The 13,119-nt window shown below is 41.6% G+C and overlaps 1 protein-coding gene across 1 annotated transcript in view; it reads right to left on the bottom strand.

Moving 5' to 3' along the window:
* The window catches only part of BMP6 (bone morphogenetic protein 6), a 149,119-nt gene that overhangs the window by 14,666 nt on the left and 121,334 nt on the right, over window positions 1-13,119 (bottom strand). The window lies entirely within an intron of this gene.

The raw sequence follows: 13,119 nt of genomic DNA, 5'->3' as shown, positions 1-13,119 counted from the left end.
GGGTGGACGTTGAGTGATTTTCAAGTTCACCCCAGGGGCGCCTGGTGGCTCAGTTGGTTGAGCGTCTGCCTTCAGCTCAGGTCATGATCCCAGGGTCCTGGGACAGAGCCTCGCATCAGGCTCAGCGGGGAGCCTGCTTCTCCCTCTGTCCCTCACCCCGCTTGTGCTTTCTCTCTCTCTCTCAAATAAATAAATCTTTTTTAAAAAATAAAAAATGTGCAGTGTTAGCACACGTGGAACTTAAAAAAAAAAAGTTCATGTTAGCACAGATATGAGCCCTGGTTGGGCTTCTTGTAGGCAAACTCGGAATCCATTCCTTCCATTGGGCTCAACAGGGAGTAGTTATATACATATATTTTTATTTATTTTATTTTAATTTTATTTTTTACAGTTTTCAACTAACATAATCCTAGGAGTTGTGAGATGGAGTGAGGGTTTCTTCCCGCTCCTGCACACGTCGTAATAGAGCAGTGTTAGGGGATGGTCCCCTTTATGTGTCTCAGGGACACTCGGAATCCAACTTGACATCCCAGGGTCACTGACATGAAATGGCCGGGAATTCCCAGGACAGGGCAGGGCACCATTTTGGCCATGGAAAGATTCAAATCCCCTGGCGCCATCTTTTACAGGATAGAAAAATTACTAGAACACTGCATTTAGGATGAACATTGCAATACGAACACTGTACATTGAAATCGGTTATCAGTTAAGCTTCTGCCTTCAGCTCAGGTCATGGTCCCAGGGTCCTGGGATCGAGTCCCACATCGGGCTCCCTGCTCAGTGGGGAGTCTGCTTCTCCCTCTACCTTTCTCTCTCTCTCTCATGAATAAATGAATAAAATCTTAAAAAAAAATGGTTATAAAGGGCTTTCATGCACTTTGCTTGCCCTGTAACAACCCTGAGAGCTGGCAGAATATTATGACCCCCACTGTACGGCTGGGCAATCAGACTCAGACTTGAGGTTACAGCCACGCAACTAAGATCGAAAAGCTAGTGAGAGAACTAGCTAGCGAGGAAAAGCCAGCCAATTCAGTTTTCCATACCATCATGCTGCCGTTTGAGATTATTAAGAAAGACAACCGGTGGCAAGTGAATACAACTTCTCTCTACCCCACCAAATATTTGTGAGGCCAGTGAAACGTCCGAGTTAAATGTCTCTAATGGCTGGGTGGAAACAATTTTTTCCTGTTTACATGCCTTAGAGTTAGAACGCAGCTCTACTGCTGTCTTTTCCAAGCTTAAAACAGTAGGTACAGCGAAAAGGAGTTTACTCAGCTGCTGACCAGAGTCCGTGGGGGGCCACACTGAGGCCTGCCATCTTTAAAGCGCTCTCCGACGACGTGCGTGTGTCATGCCTCCTGTTGACAAATTACCCCCCGGCACCGAGGTAACCGTGAGCAGGGAGGCAGGGGGTGTTCATGGAAAACAGCAAGAGGGGACTGCAAGTCCAAAGCTTTGAAGTGAAGATATAAAAAGACATAAATTCTGTTCTGGAAGTTCGGAGAAGACCCTCATCCAGGAATAACACAGACACTGTGGGAAAAGTGGCCCTCGTCCCAAAGGCAGCACAGGCATGTCCGCGTCTGAACGGCACCCTCTGGAATGAAGACGCAGTGAGAATTCCAGGGCTCCAAGCTGAGCCTGGAGGGGGGGGGGTCACTTGTCACTGTTTACAGAGCTTGGGTGATGCACCTGGCAAATGATTCTTGAACACATATCACGAGGATGCAGGAAAGTACAGTCCCAGTTGGGAGTGTGGCAGAGCTGGTACAAAGAGCTAGAATGAACTTTTATTTGAAAAAAGTAGGGTTTACGAAAAAGGAAATGGGAGTCTATGACAAGACAAAGTGCAGGGTGGGACAGAAGTCCATCGTCCAAAAAAGGAGAGAAACAGAGAGAAGGAGAAGGGCATGAATTGAAGGGGAAAACATGAATCCCAAACTAAACTTGGGGTAAAGCTGGAAGGCGCTAAGGAGGATGAACAGTCATGAGGTGGAGGGAGTGAGATCCGCAGGTGAGGGGGGACCATGGACGCGGGCAGCCTGGCTTTCTCTCCTGCCTGCTCCAGAGTCACGCTGCGTCCCCAGGCATGTGTTGTTTGTCCACCACCTTCCGCGGCTGTGCAACAAGGAGAACGCTGGTCCTCACCGCTAAGAGACCAGGGGCTACACAAACGCAGGCTGACGGCTGAGCCTGGAAAGATGAAACGAAACTCTGTAGCTCGCCAGCAGTGAGGCAGCCTCAAATTTTGATGTTTATTAGATCTAGGATGCTCGGGTCGACGGAAGGAAGGAGCGGTAGAGCACGCACTTCAAATAACTGGACTAAATGGAAGAGGAGCAGCAAATATTTACCGTGTGCCTTCAATATGTGGGATGCACCAAGAGCCTCTCGTTTATTCCTTGGGGACCCCAAAGAGGCAGGTCTTATTACTGTCTTTTCTACAGCTGAGGGCATGGAGCCAACAGAGCTTAGGTGTAGGGAGGTCACACAGGTATGAAGTGGGGTGACCAGAATTTACCATCAGAGCCCACACTCTTAGCCGCCACCTATCTAAAAAGCAGAGTCCAGAGGAGCACAGGGCACAGGATGAAAATCCTGAACGAGGGCTCAGAATAAGGTAAGGGATCAAATCCACTGTGCACAGATGCCCACATCAGCTGGACACAGAACCATGTTAAGAGACTTGAGCTGGCACATGATCGGAAATCACGAGCAGGTTCTCCTATCAAGGCCAGGGTAGGAAGGGGTGAAAGGTATGTGCAAGAAGGGACCAAAGATGGCTGCCGCCTGCTGCTGGAACTCCCGTGACCTTCCCAGTCTTGCTCTACTCTTTCTCCCACGCAGAAGATTCTCTCTCTAGCCTGAGAACACCACCGACACACATTCACACAGCCTGAGGAACTTAAAAAAAAAAAAGAATGGACAAAATTACAGCTTGAAAGAACAACCTCATTGGCTCACCTCAGTGCTTCCTTCAAATAGCACAGGTATTTAAGAGACACTATTCATGGCAAGCCACTGAAAAGGGTCGGGTCTGACCCACATCTATTTACTTTGTGTCAATGACATACAGCCTGTACAGTCTCCTGACTGTGACGGTGTAGCCTCCAGTAAGATGCACCTGCTTTTATCATGTAACAAACCCAGGGTTCCCTTCTAAATCTCACTTCAGCACAGTGAAGGTTCTGTGGCTCTTATCTAAACCATGTGTCACCAGTCGATAAAGAATCCTAGGGTCTGGCCAAAGTGACCACCACAACTGGATTCTTTGGATCTTCCTATTGGGATGACTGACATGCTCAAGTTAACATACCACGAAAGAAAATTCTGAAACCAGAGGGAGAATTTTGAAAGAATTTACCATTCATTTTATTCTCTACCAACTCACAGAACCCCACGTTTCATGATGGATATGCATTCTATCTTCAAGAATACAATTTCATTTTCGGCATTATCCCACTTTGAGGGCATGAGATTCCTCCTACTGTGATCTTCCTGGGAAAATTAAACTGTTAATAAGTCTAATAAGAGATTTCTAGAAAATCTAGAAATTTCTATCAAATTTCACCAATTCACCCTGGGGCTAGAGTTGACTGACCAGCAAGTCACTCACAACACCTGTAGAACTGTGTGTGGGCAAAGTCACCCCATGTGGTCTCTTCCAATACAAGCCTCCAAAGCACCTGCCCTTGTAGATGATACTCTCATCAGGCTGAGAGGTAGAAAGCACCATGACAAACACAGTGGGCCTTTTTCTTTTTCACCCTTGGAGAAGAGCAGTATCTGAGCTCCAAGTGGTCAGATTTGGTCTTTCTTGACAAATGGCACCCATGAAGGTCACACTGTCCTCGACAAAGTGCAACTCTGCTTACTACTAACCACTTTCTTGGAAAGAAGTGCTCTTGATAAAGTGAAATTTATATGTTTGAAGCAAGCAGATTTATGAGATATTTGATAAGGTGAGCCTGTGGTTTTGTTCCTTTATTTCTTCAGAACATTCCTTTGCCATTTATGTCTAGACTTAATGGTACACTAAGATATTAAAAAAAAAACACTCATAAACCAACTTTATGCAATGAGGCAAACTGAAATTTCAAAGAGAATGGAAGTCAAAAGCCAATCATCTTGTAAAATTAGATAGTAAAGCAAGCATTTTTACTTTCTTCTTAGGTAATGTATCATATATAGAGGATTATGTTTAAACATCTACCACTAAAAGGATAGGAAAGAATAGGCTATTTGAAAATAGAGCACAAATCAGGGTAAGCTGCTACCCACACGTGGATTTGAGTAAAAGGGCAAATGCACATTATTATATAATTAGCTAAGCTCTTGTTGATTTTATGCCACTTGATATTAACAAATTTTCACCTCAAGCATTAGCATGGTATAAAGAGATGTCTCAAATATCAAGGGCACCTTAGCTCTATGAAATATTTCATCTTCACAAACAAATACAAATCACTTTGCTGACAGAATATGAACCTAGCTAGCCCTTACATAGTGTTTCCTACATGGGTGCTTTTAATTATGCTAACTCCTCACAACCATCGTAAGAGGTAAATACTATTCATGCCATCACGGGTTTACAGATAGGGAAACCAAGGCACAAAGAGGTTAAGTAGCTTGCTCACAGTCCTAGAGCAAGTAAGTGCAGAGCAGAGATTTGAACCCAAGCACCTCGGCTCCAGTGTTGCCCACGCTTTCATCATCATAGCAGTGGTTCTCCAGTTCAGCCTATGTTGGAATCCCCTGGCGGACTTGTTAACGCACTGACCACTGCGCCCGCCCCCAGAGTTTCTGGGGTGGGGCCTGAGAATTTGCATTTCTGTCAATGGGTTCCCAGGTGATGCTGCAGCTGCCGCTGGTCTGGGAACCACATTGCGAGAGCCACTGACCTACAGCACAGCCCTGCTCCCTTAAATAGGACTAGTATTACCCTCACCTGGTGTTTAGACTTCAAGTTCAAAGCTGCCTGTTCAAGATTTCTTGCTCCTCTCTCTCAAATAGTACAAAGCAAATGTAGACTGTTCCACAAGTAAATGTTTGATTGTCTTATGGAATGGCCTTACCCTCAGGGAGTTATCAAGTTAGACTAATAATCAGAATCACAAGAAAGATCAAGTCCAAAGCAGCAGTATTATTGGAAGGCCTGCTTCTTGTGTCCAAGACAGGGAGGGAGGGGGAGAGCAGGTTACTTTATATAAATTCACGGCTACCTAACCTGACCTCTTCGGCCACATAAACAAAACAGTGCTCTCCTTCACTGGGATATACTCTAACATGCCCTAGTGATCAAGCACAGATTGAGAACTTCTGCCACATTTTCAAGACGTTATGTGCAAACGTTATGTCTTATTTTCATCACCAATCCTACATTTCCATAACCTGTACAATATGGGGAAACAAAACAGGAAAAATGCCGTTCATTTGGGACTTAAAAAAAAAAAAAGATGTCTCGGAAGATAATCTTAGCCACTACCGTGGCCGGCCTCCCGCAAGGCTGGACATCCTGGTAAGAAGATGCAAGTGACTAAAGCAATCTGTTTCTGGAAATGAATACTACAGAAGGCATAGTTTCCAGAAATAAAGACTGATTTCCTTTTCTCTTGCATGTTTACCAAATGGGTAAACAGTCCCCAAACAACAGTTTCTCTTGCCCACCACACCCTGACTCTCCCTCTCCCCCAAATGCAGCATTCTTTTGAGTGTATAAACCTCTTTATGATAACTTTAATTCCTCTCTACAATATTCTCTTCCACGCTGTGCCTTTGCAAAGAACAGAACTTAGGCTAAGGAATAAGGGTTTGGTAGCTGCTTGCATTTTTTGTTTTAATTTCAGGTAGATCATTCTAGGTATTATAGGACTCGACTAAAAAGACAAAACTAACTAGTTACATAACCTGAGCTGTGGGTCAGTGGTATTATCCCTTTTTTCAAGGGCAAAGGAACAAATACTGAAAAGCTCAATGCTTGCCTGAGGCCCACACTGAGCATGCCAGAGATGATCAAATCAGCAAGTAAGATTTCAGGAGTCCCTGAGGACCGTACTTGTGAAAGCCAGATAGAGAAAGAGAAACAGGTGTGGCTGGGCACAGAGATAAAAGGCTCTGATTTCCCTCTGCCTCAGCTACAATAAGGTTCTCCCATCCTGGCTTTCTCAAATTTGCCCTTCTCTTCAACAAGGAGCACAGTCGCAGGTATCCCACTTACACCTCAGTGAAGATGAAGGTTCAGGTCGCTTCACTTCAGCAAGCAGCACTGAAAATACAACAGCATTCATAGAGCAATCAATCCATAAGAAATGCTGTTCTAAGGAAATTACTCTCCTAGATCCTGGAATGTGATCAACTGCCAGGTTCGAGTCTTGTTTCCCAAACTACACCATTTGGTTAATGAATCACATATCAACATTTGTGGGGCTTCATTAGAAAATTTCAAAATAAAAAAATAAAAATCCTATGTTTTGAAGACATATGCTTCTGGTTATGATGTATCAAACTAACACTCCCACTCAGGACAACTAAAAAAATAAACTTTTTGTAGTCATCTCAGAGCAACCAAGCCAGTCAACACTTGATGGGTCAAGATCACAGGGAGAAGAAAAATACATGGAGCTGAGCCCTGCATTTGTATTGTCTTTCTATTGCCTTTTCATTTCAGGGGATTTGATCCTTCTTGGCGTGATGCATGAGTATCAAACAGAAAGGAGCAGCAGCCTAACACTTGGAGTAAGATCACTGGATAGGAACAAAAATTGGAGCTTCAGGAAGCTTGGACCTGAAAGGCTAAGGTCCCAGGGGAAAGGGGCTGCATAAAAGTGAGCTCATAAGAGTTTGGGTTCACTTCCTATAGGCCCTTGGCTCTTTAAGTCCTGGCTGCCTTGAACTCCAACATTTCCATCTGAGAGATTTGCCAAATGTTAGGCTGTGCATGCACAGAGTAGGAAGCTGAGAAAACAAGCAGAAAGAAACTGCTTAGAGGACAAAAAGCCAAGCAGAGTTTTTGGCAGTTTCTCAATGCTGGGGAGTTAAAAATTAGAGTTCAGAGCCCACCAAGGAAGAGGAGCTCTGGTAAACATCCTAGACCTTCAGACCCCTAAAGGGCTAAACTCTAGGAGAAAGGGAAAAAACAGAAACAGATAATCCTTAACAGATCCTTAAATACCCCAACTGGAACAAAAGACTGAGGCGATCACTCTGTATTTTGTCTGCCTTCCAGAAGAAAATGAAATCCACTCTGGAAAGAGATAACAGTATCTATAAATATTTTCCATAGATAATGGCCAGAATTTATTTAAAAAAATTATCAGGCATGCAAAGAAGTAAAACCAAATGAGGAAAAATCAAGGGAACAAATAGATAATGGGAACAGACCCATAGGTGATCCAGATAATAGAGTTATCAGACATGATCCTTCAATCTAGCCTTATATGAAAAGGTTAATAAATCACAAGTTGGGCTTGTTCCAGGGACGGTAGGTTGGTTTAACACTTGGAAATCATTTAAAATAGTATATCACATTAACACTTAGAGAAAAAGATCAGAAATTTTTAAATAAAATTCCACACCAATTTCTAATATTAAAAAACTCTTAGCAAGCTAGAAATAGAGAAGCTCTTTATTCTAATAAAGAGTATCTACAAAAACATTTTTAGCAAACAACATCCTTAATGGTAAAATATTATTAAAGCTTTCCCCTATTAGATTCAACATTTAGGGGGATTTCTGAGACAGAAATCTGACTCAAATTCAAAATTGTACTGGGTGTCCAGTCAGCATAATAAAACAAGAAAGATAGAGGAAGAAAAATATAAGAATTATAAAAGATGAACTAAAACTGATATTTATAGATGACATGATATTTATAGAAATTCCAAAATTTTGCACAAAAAAAATTTTAGAGTGACTATGTGAATTTGCAAGGTTGCTGGATATAAGATCAATATACAAAAATCCATTGTATTTCTATATGTGAGCAAAAACAATTAGATACTGAAAATTTTTAAAGCTAATAATACTATTTACAAGAGCATAAAAAATCTTCAAAACCTGGAATATTCTAGTGATCTGTAAATAAGAATAATCTAGTAAAAATATTCAAAACACAAAAAATTATAAAATATTACTGAGAAAAGTGAAAGAAAGCTTAAATAAATACAATATTCTTAGATTGGGACATTCAGTATTAGTAGAGTCACTTCTTCCCAAATTGATCTCTAGATTTAATGTAATTCCAATCAGAAGCCCAGCAAGTTTCTTTGCAGAAACTAAAATGCTGATTTTACAATTTATGTGGGAATGAAAACAGCCATAAATAGCAAGAAAGTTTCAAAATTTGAAGAATTTATACACCAGTTATCAAGCCTTCTTATAAAACTAAGAGAACAAAGAGTATAAGATTGGTACAAGAAAAAGTCAACCAAAGGAACAGAATAAAGGTCTTAGAACCAGACCCACACATATGTGGTCACATGATTTATGACAAAGAGGCCACTGAGGTGCATGCAAAAAGGATAGTATTTTCAATAAATGATACTAGGTCAATTATGTATTTTTATTTTTTTAAAAGATTTTATTTATTTGACAGAGACAGCCAGTGAGAGAGGGGACACAAGCAGGGGGAGTGGGAGAGGAAGAAGCAGGCTCCTAGCGGAGAAGCCTGATGTGGGACTCGATCCCAGAATGCTGGGATCACGCCCTGAGCCGAAGGCAGACGCTTAACAACTGCACCACCCAGGCACCCCTATGTATTTTTATTCTTACACAACTAGGCTATTTAGTCTACTTCACTAGTTCACTTAAGATCTCAATATCTACTACTCTAGTTAGCTCATTCTGCTGAGCTAAAAACTTTCATATATCCCACTGCCTTTTGGGCATCTACTCATGTCTTGAACTTGTCCAAACCTGAACTCATCCTCATTCCCCTTCCCACACTTATTTCTGTGTTCTCTATCTGTGTGAATGGTTCAGAGAAGCATTATCAAACTAAAAGTTCCAGAAAAATGTGTTTTTGCCCTTTGACAGTTATTTTCTCTCCAGAAACAATTATGTTCTCTCTGTAAAATAGGTCAGAAATGGTGAACTTTATCAAAAATTTAGCTTAAACATTAATTCAGTCTGGGATTTTTCCCAGGGACTCTACTAGCACAGCTTCTGGGTGACCTAAGGAAATCTTTCTCAGTTTCAAAATCCATCTCTAAGGCAGCATTGCCCTGTTACCTTGATTCAAAGATGCATTTCTTCACATCCTAAGGCTAATGAGGTTAAAACACGTGAACTAAAAAAGGAAAAAAAAAGAAAAAACTTTGTTTGCAAACAGAGGAGTAGGTTGTGATACTGCTTACACCAGGAGGAACTGAATTTTAAACTTGGGAATCAATTCTTGCTCTACATGTCTTTCAGAGACTGCATCATGATAGAATGCAGAAAAGTTATCATATACACAGAAGACAGACTATCACTGCCAGCAATGCAAATACCAAAACATACAGATTAGAATATGGAATTTCAAAACTAGCAGAAGCAAGTGGGCTAAATTCATGTACTGAATAGGGCCATCTTTCAGACACTGAAAACATTTCTGGCTGGCTTTCAAGAGATGCTGTTTGACTTTGCCTTCTAATTATATGAAATTCAATTAAGAACAGTAAAAGAGTGTCTTTAACCAAGTACGAAATGTAGATGAAAAGTATATTCTTCAAAGTTCTCAAAATTGTACTATTAATCTAAAGCTACTATAACAGTAAAGATCCTAAGTACGTGTTCTGAAAAGCAACACGCTACCACCACAAATATAGGTCTAAGGTATTCAGAGCAGCCTTTACACACCAAGCATGAAGACAGCTTAGTGTGTCTGAGTTGTGGGAGAACACAGTCAAGTCAATGGACAAATAGATAACACTTGGAATAAGTACAAATACTTTTGTATAAAATTTATTCTAGTCTTTTTTCTCATCCACACACTTCCTCTAGAAAAGTTGCTAACAGGTGAATGGTTGCTCAATAGATCAACAGTAGAAAAGCCTAGTAAGTCAAAGAACCAGGGCCTGAATTCTGACAGACACATCTACACCCCCAATAGAGCCATCTCATTGGACATCCACCCAGAAGCATCCTTGGGATGTTTGCATCACAGCAAAGCAGATGGAGATGAGGGATTTGTCCTCAGGGGACTGCTGACCTCTTTCTGGCATTTCACCTTTATCTTGGGACTGTCCCCATGTCATCGGGGTGACTTTTGGGAAACAGCAGACAAGAATGAAGGCCTAATTTGGACTTGGCAAAATTCGTTCGTGCCATGCTTCATTCTCTAAAAGGTAACATGCCTGCCCTGCTTATCTGATGGGGTCAGTGGTTAAATCCGAGTGAGGGAAGATGTGAGAAGACTCTTTCCAAACCCTAAGTGCTATGCAAATGCCAATTTTTACCAGTGTCATCATAAAAACATAATGATTTATAACATCAGATATTAACACCCCGTGCTACTCTGATCTAACCGTACATGCTGGTGGGTTGCTGATCCAACTGTGCTCTATGGGGTGCTCCAGATCTTTCCAGGACTTAGATTCTATTGCAGGGGTTTATTCTCAGGTTTTGAATAAATCTAATCTTTCCCTGTTCTTACTCAAAGCACCGTCTATTCGAGTAGTCCCTTTTTTGAACTTACCTGGTCCAGTGATTTCTTATCAGTAAGAGGAATATGTTTCTGCAGAATTCAGAGCAATGGCCCATCTTTCAAAAATCTTTTCTGACCCTCCCCTGGGTTAGGCTTCTTAGCTGCCTTTTATATCAAGAGGCCCAACAAATAACTTCTTCTGCTTTAGCTGAGGTATGACTCAGCATTGAAAAACCTGCCTTTTTGTGTTTTTCTTTTTCAAGGAGGCCAACTATTTTTGCAAAACAAACATTTGTTAAGTTAATCCATCAAATACTACAAATTTCACTTACACAGATTAGACAAATAAGTTTCTTCACAAGCCTGGAGGATCATTTTTAGCCAGGACACCCCAAGACGGTACAGATGGGGAGATCAAACCTTCCCCAGAAGGAGTCCTGCAGTTAAATCTGGAGGCCTCTGGAAGAACATCAGGAGACAGCAGGAGGCCTCGGCTCCTGGCCCACCGATAAGAAAAGCAAATCTCCTGTTGGCCAACCTGGAGCCCTTCGAAAGCATGAAATTCTCCCAATTCTCCCCGTATTTGCCCTTTCCTACGCATAAAAGTTAAACATATTCAATCACCAAATACTCCTATCCTAGAAGGCAGAGAATTACAACTTTGCTTTGACAGAGTCATCAAAGGTTGGGACTGTTTGGGATTTTGTTTTCCAAACTCACTACTGGCCTCGAGAAAGTATGACACCACCATCTTAAGCACAAGGCAGCTGTTCATTTTTGGCTGGAGTTCAATATAAACGTTACAAATGGTCTGCTAGCTCTATTTTTTAAATAATAATAATTTTGAAAAATCCCATAGTTACAAGAATCCCAATTAGGTGTTTTCACTATAAAGCCTTTCCTGCAGAACAGAGAAAACCATGTATTCCAAACAAATGTCTGAGCCAGAAATAAACCAGTAGGTTATTTCTACCAGATAAATACAGTGGACAGATAATTAGGCAGATTGCAAATCAATGGCTAAAGCAGGTCCAAAGAATCACCACTGAGTATCGATTCTCTCTGAAATATCAAAAGACAAAAATCTACCAGGGATTAATTTATTATTTCAAAAGAGGCCCTTAATGGTCATTGATGATACTTTTATTTAGGGGTGAAAATCAGATATCAGGAAACCTTCCCTTCATTCTGAAATGTTGGTCTGTTATAGATACCATAGTGGCTATATTTTACTTATAACTATCCCTACTAAGAACTCATAACCATCAGCACATATATTCAACACCATGACGTGTCCCCAAAGCCTGATACGTGTCTTTCCTTCTTCTGTTTCCCTCATTACACGCTTGAATATGCAGAAGGGCCAAATGTTGGCAGTGTTCTCAAAAAAAGCCTTTTATGGGGCAAGTTAATGTTCGTCATTATTTTAGTGTGCATATTAGCGGCAGAACCACCCACAGATCCATAGGTCCAGGAGAAACCCAAGTCATTCCTAATCCTTTGGGCATTCTTGGGAAGTCAATAGACTTCTAAGAGTAAAGCAAGAATCTTGACTTGGTGTATGAAACCAAAGCTGGCAAATCCCCCGCAGAATTCGTAAATGTGGGGTTCCCTCCCTCTCTGCACTCTCTTCCTTTAATTGTTATCTGCCTGTTTCCTATATAATTGCTAGGCTGTCCCACCACGTGCTGTGTTTCTACGTCATGCACACTAAGTATGCAGTGGTGCTAATCTTTGCAACAGGCCCAACATTCCCACCCAACTACTAAACTGACTGACCCCCAAATACTAAGCACAAATCAAGGTCACTGGCTTGCCTTCTGTGTGCTACAGAACTGAACTAGCTGCTGCAGTATGTCTTCTCTTGGCCCTTCTAATCCTCCAGGAATCCCGCCATGGAAGTTTTTCTTCATTGGTAGACAGCCCCCAGAATGTACTCTGTTAAAGTGCTTTTGTAAAAATGGTCTGGTCTCATTTCAAAACAAGAATATCATAGACATGGGTGCAGGGGTGGGGGGGGATAGTCTATTGTTCCCTTTTTTTTTTTTTAAGATTTTATTTATTTATTTGACAGAGACAGCCAGCGAGAGAGGGAACACAAGCAGGGGGAGTGGGAGAGGAAGAAGCAGGCTCCTAGCAGAAGAGCCTGATGTGGGGCTCGATCCCATAACACCGAGATCACGCCCTGAGCCGAAGGCAGGCGCTTAACCGCTGTGCCACCCAGGCGCCCCTATTGTTCCCTTGTATCCAAATGAGAAAAGATACGTTCAAGACACACACACACGCAAAGATATATTTTATCATATATATGTATATATTACATGCAAACACACAGCTTTCCACTAACTTGAATTAGTATCAATTGTAAGCATCCTTACATAACTTTAATGTATGGATTTATTTTAGCTGCCCTCACCCATCATTTAAAGTAGGCACTGAACAACGGTGGCGAATGTTTTATCCCCAATAAGGCATATGTTCTCTGATCACAAAGG

This window comes from Ursus americanus, chromosome 32 (genome assembly GCF_024610735.1).
Source record: "Ursus americanus isolate L20-20 chromosome 32, mUrsAme1.1.p, whole genome shotgun sequence".
In the NCBI taxonomy this organism is placed as follows: Eukaryota; Metazoa; Chordata; class Mammalia; order Carnivora; family Ursidae; genus Ursus; species Ursus americanus.
Note: the sequence above shows the minus strand (reverse complement) of the source record. Positions and strands in the feature narration are given on the sequence as shown.